The following is a 15,947-nucleotide window of genomic DNA, read 5'->3' as shown; positions in this document are numbered from 1 at the left end:
AGGTTAGCAGCACCCATTGCTTGGATTTCTGCGGAGGAGTAAATAAGAAAAGGTATGTGAACTGCTCTGCCCTGCACTCATTCATTCATCCATGGAAGATTTCGTGAGCACCTTTAAGTGCCAAAGTCTTGTACCAAGCAGTGGGGCTGCCAGAGAGAGCAACAGAGGCACAACCTCTGCCTTCAAGGAACTTAGAGGCTCACAGGGGACACAGGTGGATAAACAGGCAATTATGGATCAGAGCTGTAATGAATGGAGAAGCCCGGCTGCTGGGGGAATGAATGACATGCCGCACCCTTCCCAGGGAAGGTACCTGGAGGGGTGCTGTCTCAGCTGAGTCTTGAAGGGTGAGTTGGCATTGGGAAGGGGAGGGATTCAGAGGGCGAAGGAATGGCATTGTTGAGAGGCCCAGAGTCAAGATCGTGTGGGTTCCAGAACCAAAAGCAGTTTAGTGTGGCCAGAGCAAAGAGACTGGAGAGATTACTGATGATGGAGAGGCAAATGGACCAGAAGGGAGAGAAAGTCAGTGGCCAGGACGGAGGTGTTGGAGGTGATTCAAACCGGGAGGGGTTTGGGAGGGCAGTGGGGCTGGAGGGGAGAGGATGAATTCCCATGTAGTTTAGATATAGAATCACTGGGATGAGGGGGTGAGGGATAGGGAAGAATCAGGTGATGCCTGGTTTCTAGTTGGGCAGCTGGATGGGCAGCCCCATTCCCTGAGCAGAGGAGGCTCAAGGTGGGAGGATCCCTGGAGGAGATGGTACACTTAGCCTCAGACAGGCTCCATGTGAGTTAGGCTCCACGGAACCCTTGGGATTTTGGAGGGATATTCAACAGTGTAGCTACTGTGTGAATGGCAGTCCCTAGCACTGGGCAGCATGGCGGCCTGGAGATGTCCAGCTGGATCATGGAGTCAGAAACCCTAGAGAGGGAGGTTAAAGAATCAGGAACACCGAGGTTGTCGTGAAGGTGTTAGAGAGGCTTGGGGGATGGTGCCGAGTGGGAAGAGCTAGGCGACCAAAGTCTGCTCTGGTAAACACCTAAGAACACGTTGGCATGGGAAAAGGAACCCACTGGCTGAGAAAGAGCCACCAAAGGGAGAGGAGGAGGAAAACCAGAACACTGAGATCTTAACGTTTGTGAAAAGAGCGTGGTCCTTGAAATAAGGCCTAGTGCCTTTACTTTTTGGAGCCTCACTTTCCAGGTCTAGAAGCCTGGGGCCGCAGCCACTGTCTCAAATCTGTTTTGAGGAGTGAACAAGATTGAAATTCTTCTGTGAGGCCACACATCTGAAAAGTGCCAGAGCCAAGGTTCTTGCCCAGACTGTGTACCTCCAATGCCCAGGCTTTCCCATGGCCCCCACTGCCTCCGGGGAGGTGGCTGTGAGCCGGGCAGCAAAGGAGCTTGGAGCCAGCAGGACCTATACAGGTCCTGGGCTAAGTGCTGGGAGGCCAGACCTCCCTGTGGGGTGTGGTAGCTGTCCTCACTGGGTGGGGAGCATATAGAGGCTGATGGACTATCCCCTGGGACGGATGCCCCAGCCGCACCCCAGAAGCAGACTCCAGGACAACCCAACTGGGTCTGGGCTCCATATGGGTTGCAAAGCTGCCCCCACCCTAAGCTGATGGAGGGTGGGCTGCTGGTGTGCGTGTGCAGGTCTGTGTGTCCGTGTAGCGCCATATGCATTTGTCTGTGTGGGTCCGTGTGCGTGAGCCTGGGGAGGGGGGACAGCCTTGGCGATAATTGGGGTCTCCCTGTCTGTGCACATGCCTGGGTGAGGGTGTGTGTGTGTGTTAGGCATAACAGCGTATCCATCACCTAGTGTACTCACATGTGCGCCCAGGGCTGTGGAGTCTGCCTGTGTGAGTTGTGGGCACTGCATGTTTTCCTCTCTGGGTGTGTCTGCTGTCTTGGCGCAAACCTCTCCCTGGATGCATCAGGGCCGGTGTTCCCTTGCCAGGAGCGTCTTCTGGGCTGCTCTGCTGGGGGATGGGAGGGGAGGGAAGCAAAGGGACACTCCCAGCCCTGGGATCAGGCCAGGCTCATGAGCCCAGAGCAGGGAGACCACCTCAGAGTAAAGACAGCTCCGCCAGGCTCAGGCCCATGGTAATTCCAGAGACAGCGTCTGTCTTTTGGACCCCATCAGGAGAAAGGGGACAACACCCCTGCAGCTGGGGGTCTGCAACTGGCCCTTCCCTGCCAGCCTTGGAGCCCAGCAGACGCGCCCCCCTCCGTGCCCACTCCCTGGGAGGCGTCTGACACATGATTTATTCATAAAAAGCCATTATTTGTGCCAAAGAACTGAGCCGCTGCTTTTTAAGTGCTGATAATGCTCTGGGCCTCCTTGCCTCTTCCCCCCACACCCGCCTCCTGTCTGTCTCCTCCTCTCTCTCACCTTCTTGGGACTTCCCATCCTTTCACCTTCCCTTCTCCCTCCTTCCGTCAGCTCCCTTCCCATTCCTTTATTGTTTCTCCTCAACTCTTCCCCAGTTTTTCATTCTCCCTTCACCCACTCACCTGCTCCACAATGAGGGGAGTGAGGCAGGATTACGGAGCCTCAGAACCAGTTGTCCCAGATTGGGGAAGCCAGCCTGGAGCCCAGGGCTCCCCACCCTCCTCCTCAGCCCTCACGTCTTGCGGGGGTGGGGGGGGGCAGCTAGGGCAAAGTGGGGAGGAGGGAGAGCAGGCTGTCAAAGTCAGCTGCCCCAGGCTACAGGCTTAGTAGCCTGAAGCCTCCAAAAATAACACTTAATCTAAAAAGCAGTGTACTTTGCTATGCAAATGCGGATTCTGGGCAAACTCTGTAAGCCCTGTCCCCCCACCCCTGCCCCCACAAGGGCTACCTATGGAAATTCTGGAGCCACCATTCTCTGGATGGTGCCAGGAGATGCTGGCATCAAGGGAGGCACTTGGGGTCCCTCCCAAAGTACTCTGTCCAGACGGGAGGTAGCAGAATGAGTATCACAGATGTGAGCTGGATGCAGACATCACAGATCCACGTGTGTGTGTGTGTGGCCCTCATGTTCACATGTGCACACACACAGGCACGCACACAGGCACACACCTACTCACGCAGATGGAGAGGCATTCCTCCCCTGAGCACCTGCAGCGGGGGCTGAAATTCTTTCCCCATTCAGGTACCTGGCTGCTCGTTCATTCGTTTGTCCATTCATTTATTCATCCACTCTCTAAACCTTACTTTCACAACCCCTCTGGGCCAGCGCAGGGGCTGGGCACTGGGGTGGCAGAGATGAACATGGCTGGGCCATAGGGAGGGGAACTGGAGCAGAGGGGGCACTAAAGACCCCTTTGGCAGCCCTGGGCTGGGGGTTAAGAGCTCAGCAGGCAAAGGGTTAAGTCATTTGGCATCCAGAGCTGGAGCCATTAGGCCTCCTAATTATGAAATTATTGAGGTCCTCAGGTGACTGCTAATTTCACACACACTGTTCCTCTCACGGCTAATGAACGCCCGCAGAACCCACGCCTTGTCTTTCCTGCTGAACGGTGACCTGCAGTTAATGAGCTCAGGAAGGCAGACAGGCCGCCGGCTGGGTGGGTGGGGCGCCAGGCCTGAGGAGGGGGCCCGTAGGAGGGCTGCGGGGCCAAAGCCCAGCCTGAGGTTTGCAGGACTGGCTAGGCCCCGGGCTCTAGCAAGCTGGGAGAGATGCAGACTGGGGGAGGGCTTCAGGTCAAAGGATCCCAGTTGGAGACTGGTGGAGGCAGGGGTGGAGGGGGGGGATTAGGAAAAATGGAAGGCAAAGGATGCCTGCGAGCACTGGCATGGGCCTGGGGCTGGGGGTAGGAGAAATGGAATGCAAACAGTGGGGAGGGGAGAGCATTTCTGCTGGGTCCTGACACCAACCCCCCCCACCCCACTTACACCCCCACACCCCCCCCCCCGCGGGAGTCACAACAGCACAGCGCAAGGGGTGGGATTTGTGGGGGGGGTGCAGTCATCACAGGGCAATGCTGGAGATGGTGATGATTCTAGGGGCCAGCAGTGCTAATGGCGAGGAAGCGACGCTGCTGGTGACGATTTTTAATTTTGATTTTTTTTAGGAACATAAAAAATGATCCTGCAAAATAAGAAGAAAAATATCTAACATAGCCGTCATGCAGTCTTAGGTGGGGGCGGGGCAGGAGCCCAGGTCTCTTCCTTGTGGGGACATCACGGGCCCTTCAGGTTCAAAATCAAGTAGGCTGGAAGGCTCCGTGACCTGCCTCTGGGGGCACCCGCCTGGCCCGGGGTTCGCCAGCCTGGTCAGTGCCAACAGAGCCCGAGTCCCCATCAGTGACCCTCTCCTGAGGCAGGTACCCTGGGCCTGGAAACAGGGGAGGAATCCCCTCTCCTCCAGGATGCATGGGGTGCATGGAGATATGCATTGCTAGGTCCTCTTGAAGCTGCCCCCTCTCTCTCAGGGGCACGAGGGGTGTCCGGGCTTCCACAGCCCTGACAGCAAGTTCCCGCTCTGCCACCAACTCCTGTCTCCTTGTGCACCGCAGTTTCCCACCTGTCAAAGGTAGGTAATGAAAGTGTGAACTCACTTTGGATGTGACAAAGATCTCGGAGGTTGTTGCTGCTGCTCTGTGACCTGCGCCTGACCAGTTCCCCCCTCAGGTGCCCTGAGCGTCTCTCCTGGACAGCTAACTCTGTGCTGGGGTGGGCTGGTGAGGTGGGGGGAATGTCTGCACCGGGGGTGATCCCAGGGAGGAGGGAAGGATTGGGAGGGTGGGAAGGGCCTCTCCATCCACACAGAGGCACACGTCCCTGCAGCTCACACGCCCCTGCTAGCCCTTTGAGGGTCCGTTCCCATTTGACCCATGCATCAGCAATATGAGGTAAAATGCTGTTATCGCCTCTGTTTTCCCGAAGAGAAAACTGATGGTTGGAGTAGTTAAGTGATTATCCCCAGGTCGCACGGCTGGCAATGACAGAGCCAGGCCTCACACCCAAGCCTGTGTGTGGGCCCTTCCCTCCTGCGTTACGCCTCTCCTCCACGTGCCCTACACAGATGCCCATGTACACGTGTGCCACTCGCCCATATATACACCCCACACAGGGGGCCTCTCATCTCCACGCCCTTCCTGCACACACACAAACACCCATATCTGCCCTCCTCTGGGCCTAGGCGTACAACCCCACGCACCCACAGGAGCACTCAGACACAAATACGAACTTTATCAGTAGGCTTGCGAAAATGCACGTGGACACGCCTGCCCGCAAACAGACGTCCACACGCAAATGTGCAAAGCACATGAACCCACGCGTAAACACACACACAAGCTCTATGGAAACCGCAAGCCAACACGCCCGCCCGGGGAAGGTGTGCACACACACCATGTACACACGTGGTAGTATTTACCCACACGCACACCCTGGCATGCAAACACGTGGATACACAATAAAGATCCTTGAAAGAACTTTTGTACACACGTGTGCGCCTGTGCGGACGTGTCCTCCACATAGGAAGCGAGGCCTGTGGGGGCTCTCATGTGTGCCCCCGGGAGCAGAAGCACAGGCTGGGCACTCTGAGGCGGTGAGGTGAGCAACCTTCCGGACCGTGGGGGTGATGGAAGGACCCACATCTTAAGTGACTATCAAAGTGTCGTGGTGTGTGAGGTGCAAACACCAATTAGTGGGGCCTTTGAAAGCATCAGCTCGTTAGAGGGGAAGCAGAAGAGGCTGGAATTGGCATAAAACACGGAGCTATTTAACTGGCGTGGGATGGGGGTGTGTGAGCTGGGGAAAGGCCTTCGGGCAGCGCTCCCCCTCCACTCTGTACTTGTTAGTGGAGAAGGACCCTCACGAGGGGCCTTGGCAGGCAGCTTTGACGCTCCTTGAAAGCGGGGGGTGGGGGGCAGCCTCCTGCCAGTGCTGGGCTGGCACCGAGCGCGCGGGGGCTGCGCCAACTGGCGATCAATTTCATGCACATCATAAACCTAAGTGCTTTCTGGAGAGTCGGGCAGATTGCACATAAAGTCCCCCTTCTGTCCCTAGCACACGGGTGGGCGGGTGAGGCAGAGGCTCACCCTGGTAGGCAGACCTCTGCTAGGCTGCAGGAGACCCCGATGACCTGGTTCCCAGAAGGAGGTCTCCTTGGGGACACGGGGGGTTCCACTGGGAGGCTGGGCAGCTGGATAGGAGGACAGGGCCTGGGTGCTGGGGGTGGTCCCAATCTGCTACCTGACGGCTGAATGACTTTGGGCAATTGGGTTCTCTGACCCTTGCTGTAACTTTGGGCAATCAGCTTCACTGACCCTTGGTGTTTTCATCTGTAAAGTGGGTTGATGTAAGAATTCAGTGAGTTCCTCTCTGTAGCGTGATGAGCCTCCTGAGCGCAAGTAAGGTCCCATTTGCATTTTTTGTGATGCCCAAAGGATTCAGGCTCTGAGCCCCTACATACTCACTAAAGGGCCGCAGACCCCGCCTCACAGTCTCCACCATTTCTGAGATGCTCTGTAGTGGGGTCTCATAGGGGCCCACAAACCTGTCTTTCATTAAAGGAGCCTACCTATTATTCCATCCTGGTTCTGCCCAAACGCCTGTTTACGCACATCTGCCGCCCTTAAGTGTGCTTGGGGAGCCCCCCTACCATCCCTTCCGTCATGCAATATCCATGCCAGACTGAAGGGGTTGCCTCTGGGTGTTCTCCAAGTCCCCTGCCCTTTGGATGCCAGAGCAGTTCTGGGCTCTGCCTCAAAGCCAAGGTGGTGGGGTGAGGTGGCGGGGTGGGGGGCGCGATGGGAAGTATGAAGGGTAGAGAAGGCCACGTTCTGCTCAGTTCTGTGCCTCTGTCATCTGGGCCCCAAAGAGTTGTGCTTGTGCATATCACCTCTCACACACACTCACGAAATCGGCTACTTCAACTTCTGCCCTCATCCTAATCCTGAAAGCTCAAATCCTGGCCCGGTGTGGGGCTGTAGGGAAGGGACCCACACTGCCCTCCTCCCTGTGGCCAGCGGAAGGGTGAAGAGCAATTCTGAAGGCAGACTGCTCAGATTCAAATTCTGACTTTGCTGTTTATAAGCCACATGATGTTGGGTAACTTACCTACCTTATCTCTGCCTCAGTTTCTCATCTGTAAAATGCGGATGATGGTATTCGCTTCATACAACTATTATAAAAAAATAAACAAATAAATGCAAGTGAAGTGCTTGGAGCAGTACCAAGCACATAGCAGCATGATGTGAATGTTTCCTGATATTATTATGATAATATTAATATTATGATATTATAATCATTATTCTCTTTCTCCTTTGCTCTTTTTAGGTACCCCCCCCCCGTTCTTCCTCTAGTAGCAACAAAGGCAGTCTTTATCAGTGGGTTCAAAACAGAACTGAGAATGGAAATATGACAGGTTACTAGAGTTCTCAACTCCAGGATATGGTTTCCAATTACAATTTTTGTCAGTGCCCCAGTTGTTCAGTACCCAACCTGAGCAACTGAACATAACTATCTCCTTTTCTCTCTGATATAGGAAGCCCTGCTGTCTTAGTCTGCTCAGGCTGCTATGACAAAATACCATAGACTGTGTGGCTTAACCAACACTCATTTCTCACAGATCTGAAGGTTAGAAAGCCTAAGATCAAGGTGCTGGCAGATTTGGTTCCTGGTGAGAGCCCTTCCAGCTCACAGACAGCCACCTTCTCACTGTTTCCTTCCATGGCAGGAGAGAGGGAGCTCTGGTTTCTTACTAATACCATAAAGGCACTAATCCCATCGTGGGTTCATCATCCTTATGACATCATCTAAACCTCAGATCCCCAAAGACTTCCCACATCCAAACACCAGCGCACTGGGGCCAACATATGGATTTGAGGTTGATAGAAACATTTATGCCATAAACCCCGCCCAGTCAGTCATGGAGAGCCCAGGGGCATGAAGTTGGCACTCAGGAGCCTTTGAATAATGAACCTCCCAATCCCCCTGTGAGGAGCAGATGGTCACCATCAGACTAGCGATGGAGAAATGGAGCTCAGAGAGCGCTGGATAGTCAGGATAGGAGAGGCTATGCTGTGGTGACCAACAGCCCCAAGATCCATGTGGCTGAGCACAACAAACATCTCTTGTTTGCTTATGCAAATTCTGCTGCAGTTTCTGGCATTTCTGGGAGCTGGTGTCCTTCATGGGGTGACTCAGCTTTCTGTGTTGCTGTGATCTGGAGATGCCACTATTTCAAAAGTAACTTTCTTGGTTGCTACAGCAGCTAGAAGGTCAGGCAGCAGCTCTCATATGCTTTGGCCAGGAATGACCATTTCACCTCTGTCCATAACTCACTGGCCAGGAGCTGTCCCGTGACCCGCTTGTGACCAGGAGCCCAGGAAATGTAGGAATCTGGGTCTGCAGGAGGAGATGGGTGAGGTAGTTCTGGGTGTCCAGGCATGGACCAGGCAAGAAGAGCCCGGGAGCTTAGGATGAGAGGAGGTCCTGCCAACTGAGGAAGCAGGGAGAGGCTTCCTTGGAGGGGGCTGGAGCTAGGCTTTGAAGAAAAGGGACGAGATGGATTGGGACAGGCGAAGAACAGAAAGAAGGCATTCCATGTGGGCACAGAGAAGGAGCAGACACCTGCAGGTAGTGTAGCCAAAGATGCCTCCAGGGAACCATGAGAACATTCTGGCTTTGGCAGGTCTGTCTAGGGAGGATGATGAAGGGAAGGGTGGATTTTCAAGGTCTTGGAGGGAGAAATGTTTTGGAGGCAGAGCTGATGAATCAGGAGTCCATCATTGCCCCCTGTGTGGGTGTGGTGGGAGAAAGTGACCTTGGCTTGACTCCAGTTTTCTGGCTTGGGAAACTGGAAGGTGAAGGTGCTAGTCATCAAATCGGAGAACCCAAGAGAAGGAGTGTGGCGTGGGGTTAGAGGGAAAACTGGGTTAGGGCCATGTTGAGTATGAGATTGCCATGGACATGCTGGGAAGCAGGGGTCGGCTGGGTTCCAAGCTCAGGAGAAGGAGCTTGGCTGGAGAGGAAGAACAGAGGAGTAGGCACACAGATGGGGTCACGGGGAAAGGCAGAAGGAGAAGAGGACCCCAGTCAGAGCCCTGGAGAGCAGGCTTGTGAAGCAAGGGCACAGGAGTCTGAGAAGGTACAAACCAGAGCGATGGGGGCAAAGCCAGAAGATATCATAGGAGCAAGGGAAAGCCAGGAAGAGAGGGAGCAGTTCGTTGTGTCTGACGTTGCCCTGATGGGGCATCCATATGGGGCATGACCAGGGAATTTAGTGACAAGAAGGTTGCTGGTGACTTTGGCAGAGGATTGTTTCTAGGGCATGATGGGTACAGAAGCCAGATTGGAGTGGTCAAGGAACAAGTGTAGACAACTCTCCCAGAAGCTTCCTGAGAGGGCAAGGAGAGAGATGGCCATGGATGGAAAAGTTGGGCTGTCAGGGAAGAGTATTCCTGAAAAACTATTTTATTACTATTACTCTTTTTTAAGGAGGGAGAGATTTGAATATGTTTACAGTGGAGGGAAAGAAGCCAGTAGGGAGGAAGATGTTGGATTCAGGGGATCAATGAGGAGTTAGGGTCAGTGGGAGGAATCCAGAGCTGGGCTGGGAGATAGGTCTTCACCTGGAAGGTCTGCTGTGAAAAAGAGGCTCCCAGGGAGATCAGGGTTAGGTAGGGGCGGGGATGCGGGCATAGGAACACAGAAAAGGGAGAAGTTGGGGTCAGAGGGAGGAGGCTGAAAATAGCAGTGAGAGGTAAGAGACATACACATAAAGGTAATCAGAGAAATAAAGACACAAAAGAGGAGAGCCAAAGAGGGGACAATAAAAGGCTGAGCTGAGGCTCAGGAGAGGCCCCTCAGGAGGGGACTGGCAGTCCTGGGCAGGGCAGGGCAGGGAGGGCCTCTGGAAAGAGTGTGTGCTCTTCTCAGGGGCCCCTGAGCCAGCCCAGAGTTCAGACCCTCTCCCAAATCCCGCTAGGACCCAATCCAAAAATCTACCTGACTGTAGCCCTGCAGACGCCAGGGCCCTTGACTTCATGGCCGGCGTGTTGATGGGCAGGGTGGGGGGGGTTCATCTGCCAAGCCCCTTCCTCTGCTGCAGGAGCGCCTGCCAGGCCCTTCCATGCTGCTGATCCTGGGCAGAGCGGGAGCCTGGTCTTCAGGGGATGGGGAGGGCAGTCAGGTCTCTCGCCACCCAGCAGGGTCTTATGGTCTGGTCAGGCCCTGAGGGGGATGACAGTTGCAGCCAGCCCCCCCCCCCCCCGCCCCTCAGCCCTCACGGCCCCCAGCCCGAGGTCTCGGTGGCCCTGTGGGGCCTGGGCCACCCTGACATTCACCTAATTGTCTTCCCGCTTTGATGAGTGGCTCCGCAGAGGCGCCGCCACGGATCAAATTAAATGTGAGCCAAGCAGGCAGCCCCGCTGATGAGATGGGAAATACCACATTTACATAGCCCCGCACCAGGGCTGCACCAGAGCCGGGGACCCAGGCCCCGAGTCAAAGATCCGGGGACCCAGGCAGAAACAGAGGGAGTCAGAGAGACAGAGACAGAGAGATGGGGGTGCGGAAGCCAGGAAGAGAGCAGATAGGAGGTGTGGGAAGGGGGGCAGAGGCACCATTCCGGGGGTCCTAGTCACTGTCGCTGAGCCAAGGGCAGTGGGGGAGGGGAGAGAGGAACACAGGTAGACTGCTGCCCTGTCAGGCCCAGCCTGCTGGCTCCAGAGGTGGGAAGGTGGCCCAGAGCCCAAGATGCAGCTGAGTCCCCCTCCGGCCTGACGCCCAGATGAGTCTCCACTTGGCTCCTCTCTTCCACTCAGACCCCACAGCTGGGCTGCAGCTGCCTCCCTCAACACAGCTCTTGGTGCGTGCGGCTGGGAGCTTCCCCTCAGTTCACTTGGGGACATTCTGGCCTCCCCAGGAAGGGGATGTGTGTGTGCAAGTATGTGTGATGTGTGTGCAAACGGGACCGAGAGAGCATGACCACATGGGGCCCCTGCACGGGATCTCCTGTGCTCAGGTGTGCTGGCTGTCCCTAGGCCTGGGCGCTCGGAGGACGGCTGTGAGCTAGGTCTTCCTTCCGACCTGAAGGGCTAGGGTGGCCCAGATGCTCCCACCGGTGGACCCCGAGTCTGAGTGCAGGACAAGTGGGGCTCTGGTGTTCCCCTCAGAGCCATGGCACCAACAGCCCCTCCCCGCCCCTATGGCCTGTCCAGGGTTCAAAGCATTGTTGCAGCCTCAGAGCAACTCTGGGAGGAAGCCTGCTGTCATTCTTCCCACTTTCCAGAGAAGAAAAACTGAGGTTTGGAGAGGAGAGATGTACCAGCCAGAAAGGGCACAGCCCAGGCAGGAGCCCCGGACCATCCCACTCAGACCAGTAGGGCCTCCTCTGCCTGATTTTCCATTGGTTGCTCTAGGTGTCTGGGGCTCTTGAAGAAGGCATGGAGTCCTGTGGTCGGTAGGGGTGGAAAAGAGCTTACTCATTCCACCGTTCAGTTTTCTAAATGGGTTTCCTCAGAAACGCACCCTTCCCGCCTCCTTCAGCCTCACGGGCCTGGGCTGGACATGCATGGTACTTCCACCGTCAACAGCGTCCGCTGAGCACAAGCCACATGCCAGGCAGGAGGCGCGTCTCACCGGTGCCATTGACCCCTCACTTCAACCCTGGGCAGGAGGCCTCCTCATTAGCTTCATGGGACACATGTGGAAACTGAGGCTCACACAGATCCAGGAAAGGCAATCCATTAAGAGCTAAGCTCTGTTAGGGTTCTGTCCCCTCTTGCCCTGAGAGTCCTCTCCCTCCCTCTGTCCCTGACCCAGACCTAGCTGTCCTGGCCAGTGTGTATGAGCTTGGGGTCGGGGCTGGCAGGATGCCCCACTGTGTGCTGGAGTCTGTGGGTTCTTCTGACGCTTTAATGTCTTGATGCCTCGCCATGACTCTATCGCCCGGGAATGATTTTTCCCTCATTTTGGGGGAAGCACTCTGAGGCTCAAAAATGGGAAGTGACAGCAAGTTAGCATCAAGGCTCGTTCCGGGACCCAAAAGTCCGGATTCCCAGCTCTTTCCAGCACCCCGCCCTGAGGCTCAACAAGCTTTGTCTTTTTTCCCCCCTTGGGAATCCTTACTTGCCCCCCACCCCCACCCAGGGAAGTGCCTGTTGGCTCCACTGAAAAGCCCTTCCCCCTCACCCATGGGGGCCAGGGCGGCTTTTACTGGGGAAATAATTAGAAATCTAATTCTTATTTCTCCCACTCCGCTAATTGTCTGTGGACAATTTGATTGTAACAGTCGTCACTGAAGCAGAAAAACCACCTTATTTCTGCCAGACATCCTCCCTGCAATTAACACCAGCCACTGGCTGGCTCCCCTTTCACCTGCAGAACCCCTGGGCCTGAGGGGACCCTCACCTCTCTGCCTCCTGGCTCTGGTGAGGGCACATCTGGGGGCCAGGCCTGGCCATGGTGTGGGAGGGCCAGGGGCAGGTGCCCAAGGACCTACAGGACAGGTGTGTTGGGGGGGTCGGCAGTGGGGGTAAGGAGAGAATATGAATACTGGAGGATTTATTTGAGGGAAAGAAGAAGGGGGACGATGGAGACCCCAGTTCAAGGAGATATAGGGGCAGTGGGCCAGTATCCTCAGACCCAGGGCAGAGAGAGATGTGGGAGAAGGAAATGCCTGGTAGGGGTCAGGGCCAAGGAGGCAGGAGCCAGCCACCCCCCCCCCAGCCCAGACTGTCTCTCAAGGCAGGGGACACACCTCTGAGACAAAACCAGACAGTGTTTTTAGGAGTGGGCTGCTGAGGGCTCCCCAGAGAGCCAGCCTCCTCCTGGGGTGGGACGTGGCTGATTAAGAAGGGAGGGAGGGGGAGGGGGGAGGGGTATTGGGGTGAGGGGAGTGGGAAAGGTGAAGGATCTAGAGACTAGGCAAGAATGCAGATGGGGCCAGACTGGACTGATGGGGACAGGACTGAGCGTGAGACAGACATACAGCCCAGGACAGACCTGTTGATGAACGCTCTCCCACCAGCTGCCCACCCCTCCCACCCTGGCAGCACAGAACCACCCCCCACCCACCACCGCTGCCACCGGGTGTCAAGCAGGCTCCCGTTCTCCTCCAGTCTCCCTACATATCTTATCGCTAGAGTCCCCCACTCTGTCCCCCTCTCTCTCTTCCGGGCCAGGCCAATGGCAGGGGGTGGTTGTGGGAGCCCTCTACCTTGGGGTGCGGGTTGAAGAGCTCGAAGTGGCCTCCGGGGGCTGGGGGGCGGGGACAGGAGGGAGAGACTCCTGACTGTGTAGGCACTAACCTGCTTTTGGAAGCCCATCCCGGGGCATCTGCCCTGGGGTTGGTGGCTGCGGGTGGCTTGCTGGGTGCTCCGTGTAGGGGCAGGGGGAGGCAGCCCAGCCCTGACTCGCAGGGAACCCTGAGCAGCCTCCTCTGCCTGCCCCCCAGAGCTCTGCCCCAGCCCTGCTCCCTTAGCTAGGCCAGGAGGGAAAGTGCCAGGGACTGAGGGGCGGGCAGCCATGTGGTGGGGCCTGGAGCCCCCCTGCACAGGGTGGGAGAGAGAGGGGCGGGTGAAGCCGCAGCCCAGAGCCTCCTCCGCCTCTTCTTCCCTCTGTGGGTTCTCAGCCCTCCCCTTTCCCCCACCTCCCAGTCTTGTCAGGGGAGGATGTGGTGGTGGGGGGGGCGCCGGGGGCTCCTGTCAGTCTCGAGCTGGAGAGCTCCCCGAGCTTCATTAACATGCAAATTAGCAAGTTCTGACTGGCTGTGGCAGCAACGGGCAGCCACCCCTCCCAGCCCTGGAGTGTGTGTGTGTGTGTGTGTGTGTGATCTGCAGCAGGGTCTGGAAGAGGGGAGAGTGGCTCATGGCTCTGGACTCCACAGACAGCAGGACACGTGCGCCTCACACACACTTCTGTCCACACAGCTACACAAAGACCCACACTCACACGCGTGATACACGTGATACACAGACCAAACATGCACATATATGTCTACACATGTGCACACCAGACGGACAGACCCTCCTGGTCACAGCCAGCCAGCCACACTCCTCTAGCTTAGGGACACCCGTGGTCATCCAATCACCTCCGCCCAGCTTTACCCACGGGAGTCACGCCCTAAGCCATCTCCCGCGGGCATACCAAGTTCAAGCTCCCCCTCCTTCCAGATTCACACTGCTTTGCACCCTGACACACAGTCCCACACAGGAACAAACCCATAAACACGCTGTCCCCCACACCGCCACACACACGGCTCCAGGCAGTCACCCAAAGTCCCACCCAGACCAGGTACCTCGAGAGGAAGGTCCCTGGGCCGCATGGTCTGCCACACCCTGCCTGCATGCCCTCCGGTCCATCCTGTTGCACTGTTCCTTCCACTGGAACTGACCGAGACCTGCCCCAGTGTCTTGGCCCGTCCTTCTGCTTGAGTTTCCTATGCTGTGGGCCCCTCTGCTCGGACCATCGCCTGAATCTCCTTCGCTCGGGCCCCCTTGCACTATGTTCACCTGCCCCAGCGGCCTGCCCTTGGCCTTCCCTTTGTGGGGCTGGGCCTCCCTAGAGGATGGCCCAGGTCAGGCGGCACTGCAATTGCCTGTTGATGTGTCTCCTTGCCTGGGGGGTGGGGGGGACAGGGGCGGCGTCCGGCAGTCTGGTGCACTGCTCTGTCCCCAGTGCTCAACTCACTGACCCCTCCATGCTATTTCTGCAACAGGAAGGAGCGTGAGCCAACAGGGCTAATAATGCAAATGGCTAATACTTATTTGGTCTCTGCTGTGTGCAAGACCCCATGAGGGGGTGCCTGTTACTATCAACCCCATTGTTACCCCATTGTTAGATGAGGAAACTGAGGTGTAGAGAGATGAAGGAGCCTGGCCAGGATCAACCTGCCTGTAAGTGACGGACAAAACTGGGATCTGAACTCTGGTTGTCCGGCTCAGGACAGCCCTGCTTGTGCTCTTCCTCAGGACACCAGGCAGCAACTCGGAGAGTTGGGGGCAGTCACAGGGGGTGGGGAGACAGAAGTAGGGGAGGGGAAGAGCAGCAGGAGGGATTCCCCAGTCCTGACGAATAGAAGGGGGCTCTTCACTTCTAAGGGGGAGGGCCTTGCTGGCTTACACATGTCATGGAATCTCCAGTCATGGGAACCTGGGGCATCAAGGGTGGGGAGATAACCCGGACACCGCCCCCATTTTGGAAAAGCGGCGACTGAGGCCAGAGAGGCTCTGAGTCAAACTGACCCCTATTTCTTTAATACCTGCTGTGCACCAAGCCCTCATCTGACTGATCCCCTTTATGCCTCAGGAGAACCCAGTGAGTCAGTCCACTTACTAGCTTCATTTTACAGATCAGAGAAGTGAGGCTCAGGGTCTCTCCACATGCAGAAATCAGGGTGGTGGCCACGCGTGGTTTCGTCTGTAAAGAACCATTCCCCACCATGCTAACCCTGCTTCTGGAATAGGAGCTGCCACCTCTCAGGATCCCTCCCTCCTGCACAGGACTGATTGGTTCCCTGACAGACATGTGATTCAAACTGGGCCAATCAGGGCCCTCCTTGAGAATTTTGAACTTGTGTCTCCGCCCCCCCAACCCCAAGGCTGAGGCTCTGGAATTTTCAGCAGCCCACACTGCCTTCTTCAGGGAGAGAAGGGAGTGACAAGTGCACTGAGGGGGAAGGGAGGGAGTGTGGTCACAACCTATGGTCAGGGGGCAGCCTGGACCTTCAACAGTCCTCAGCTTACTGGACAGTCTCCAGCTGGTTTCACCTTGCCGGGGGCTCTCCTCCATCCCTCCTCACCCCTTTGCTTTGTCTAGTGCCCACCATCATCCAGAGGGTTCCCAACATTTGTCCTGGGGATGGGAGTCAGGTAGGAGGGGGCTGTGCCCATTGGATGGCCTAGGGAAGTGCTGAAGCAAGACTCAGGGGCAGGCAGCCTCACTCCTACTGGACAATTTGTGGGTGTGTGGCTGATGGTCATCCCCGAGTGAGCGGTCCTTACCCTCA

This window comes from Meles meles, chromosome 1 (assembly GCF_922984935.1).
Source record: "Meles meles chromosome 1, mMelMel3.1 paternal haplotype, whole genome shotgun sequence".
NCBI lineage: Eukaryota > Metazoa > Chordata > Mammalia > Carnivora > Mustelidae > Meles > Meles meles.
Note: the sequence above shows the minus strand (reverse complement) of the source record.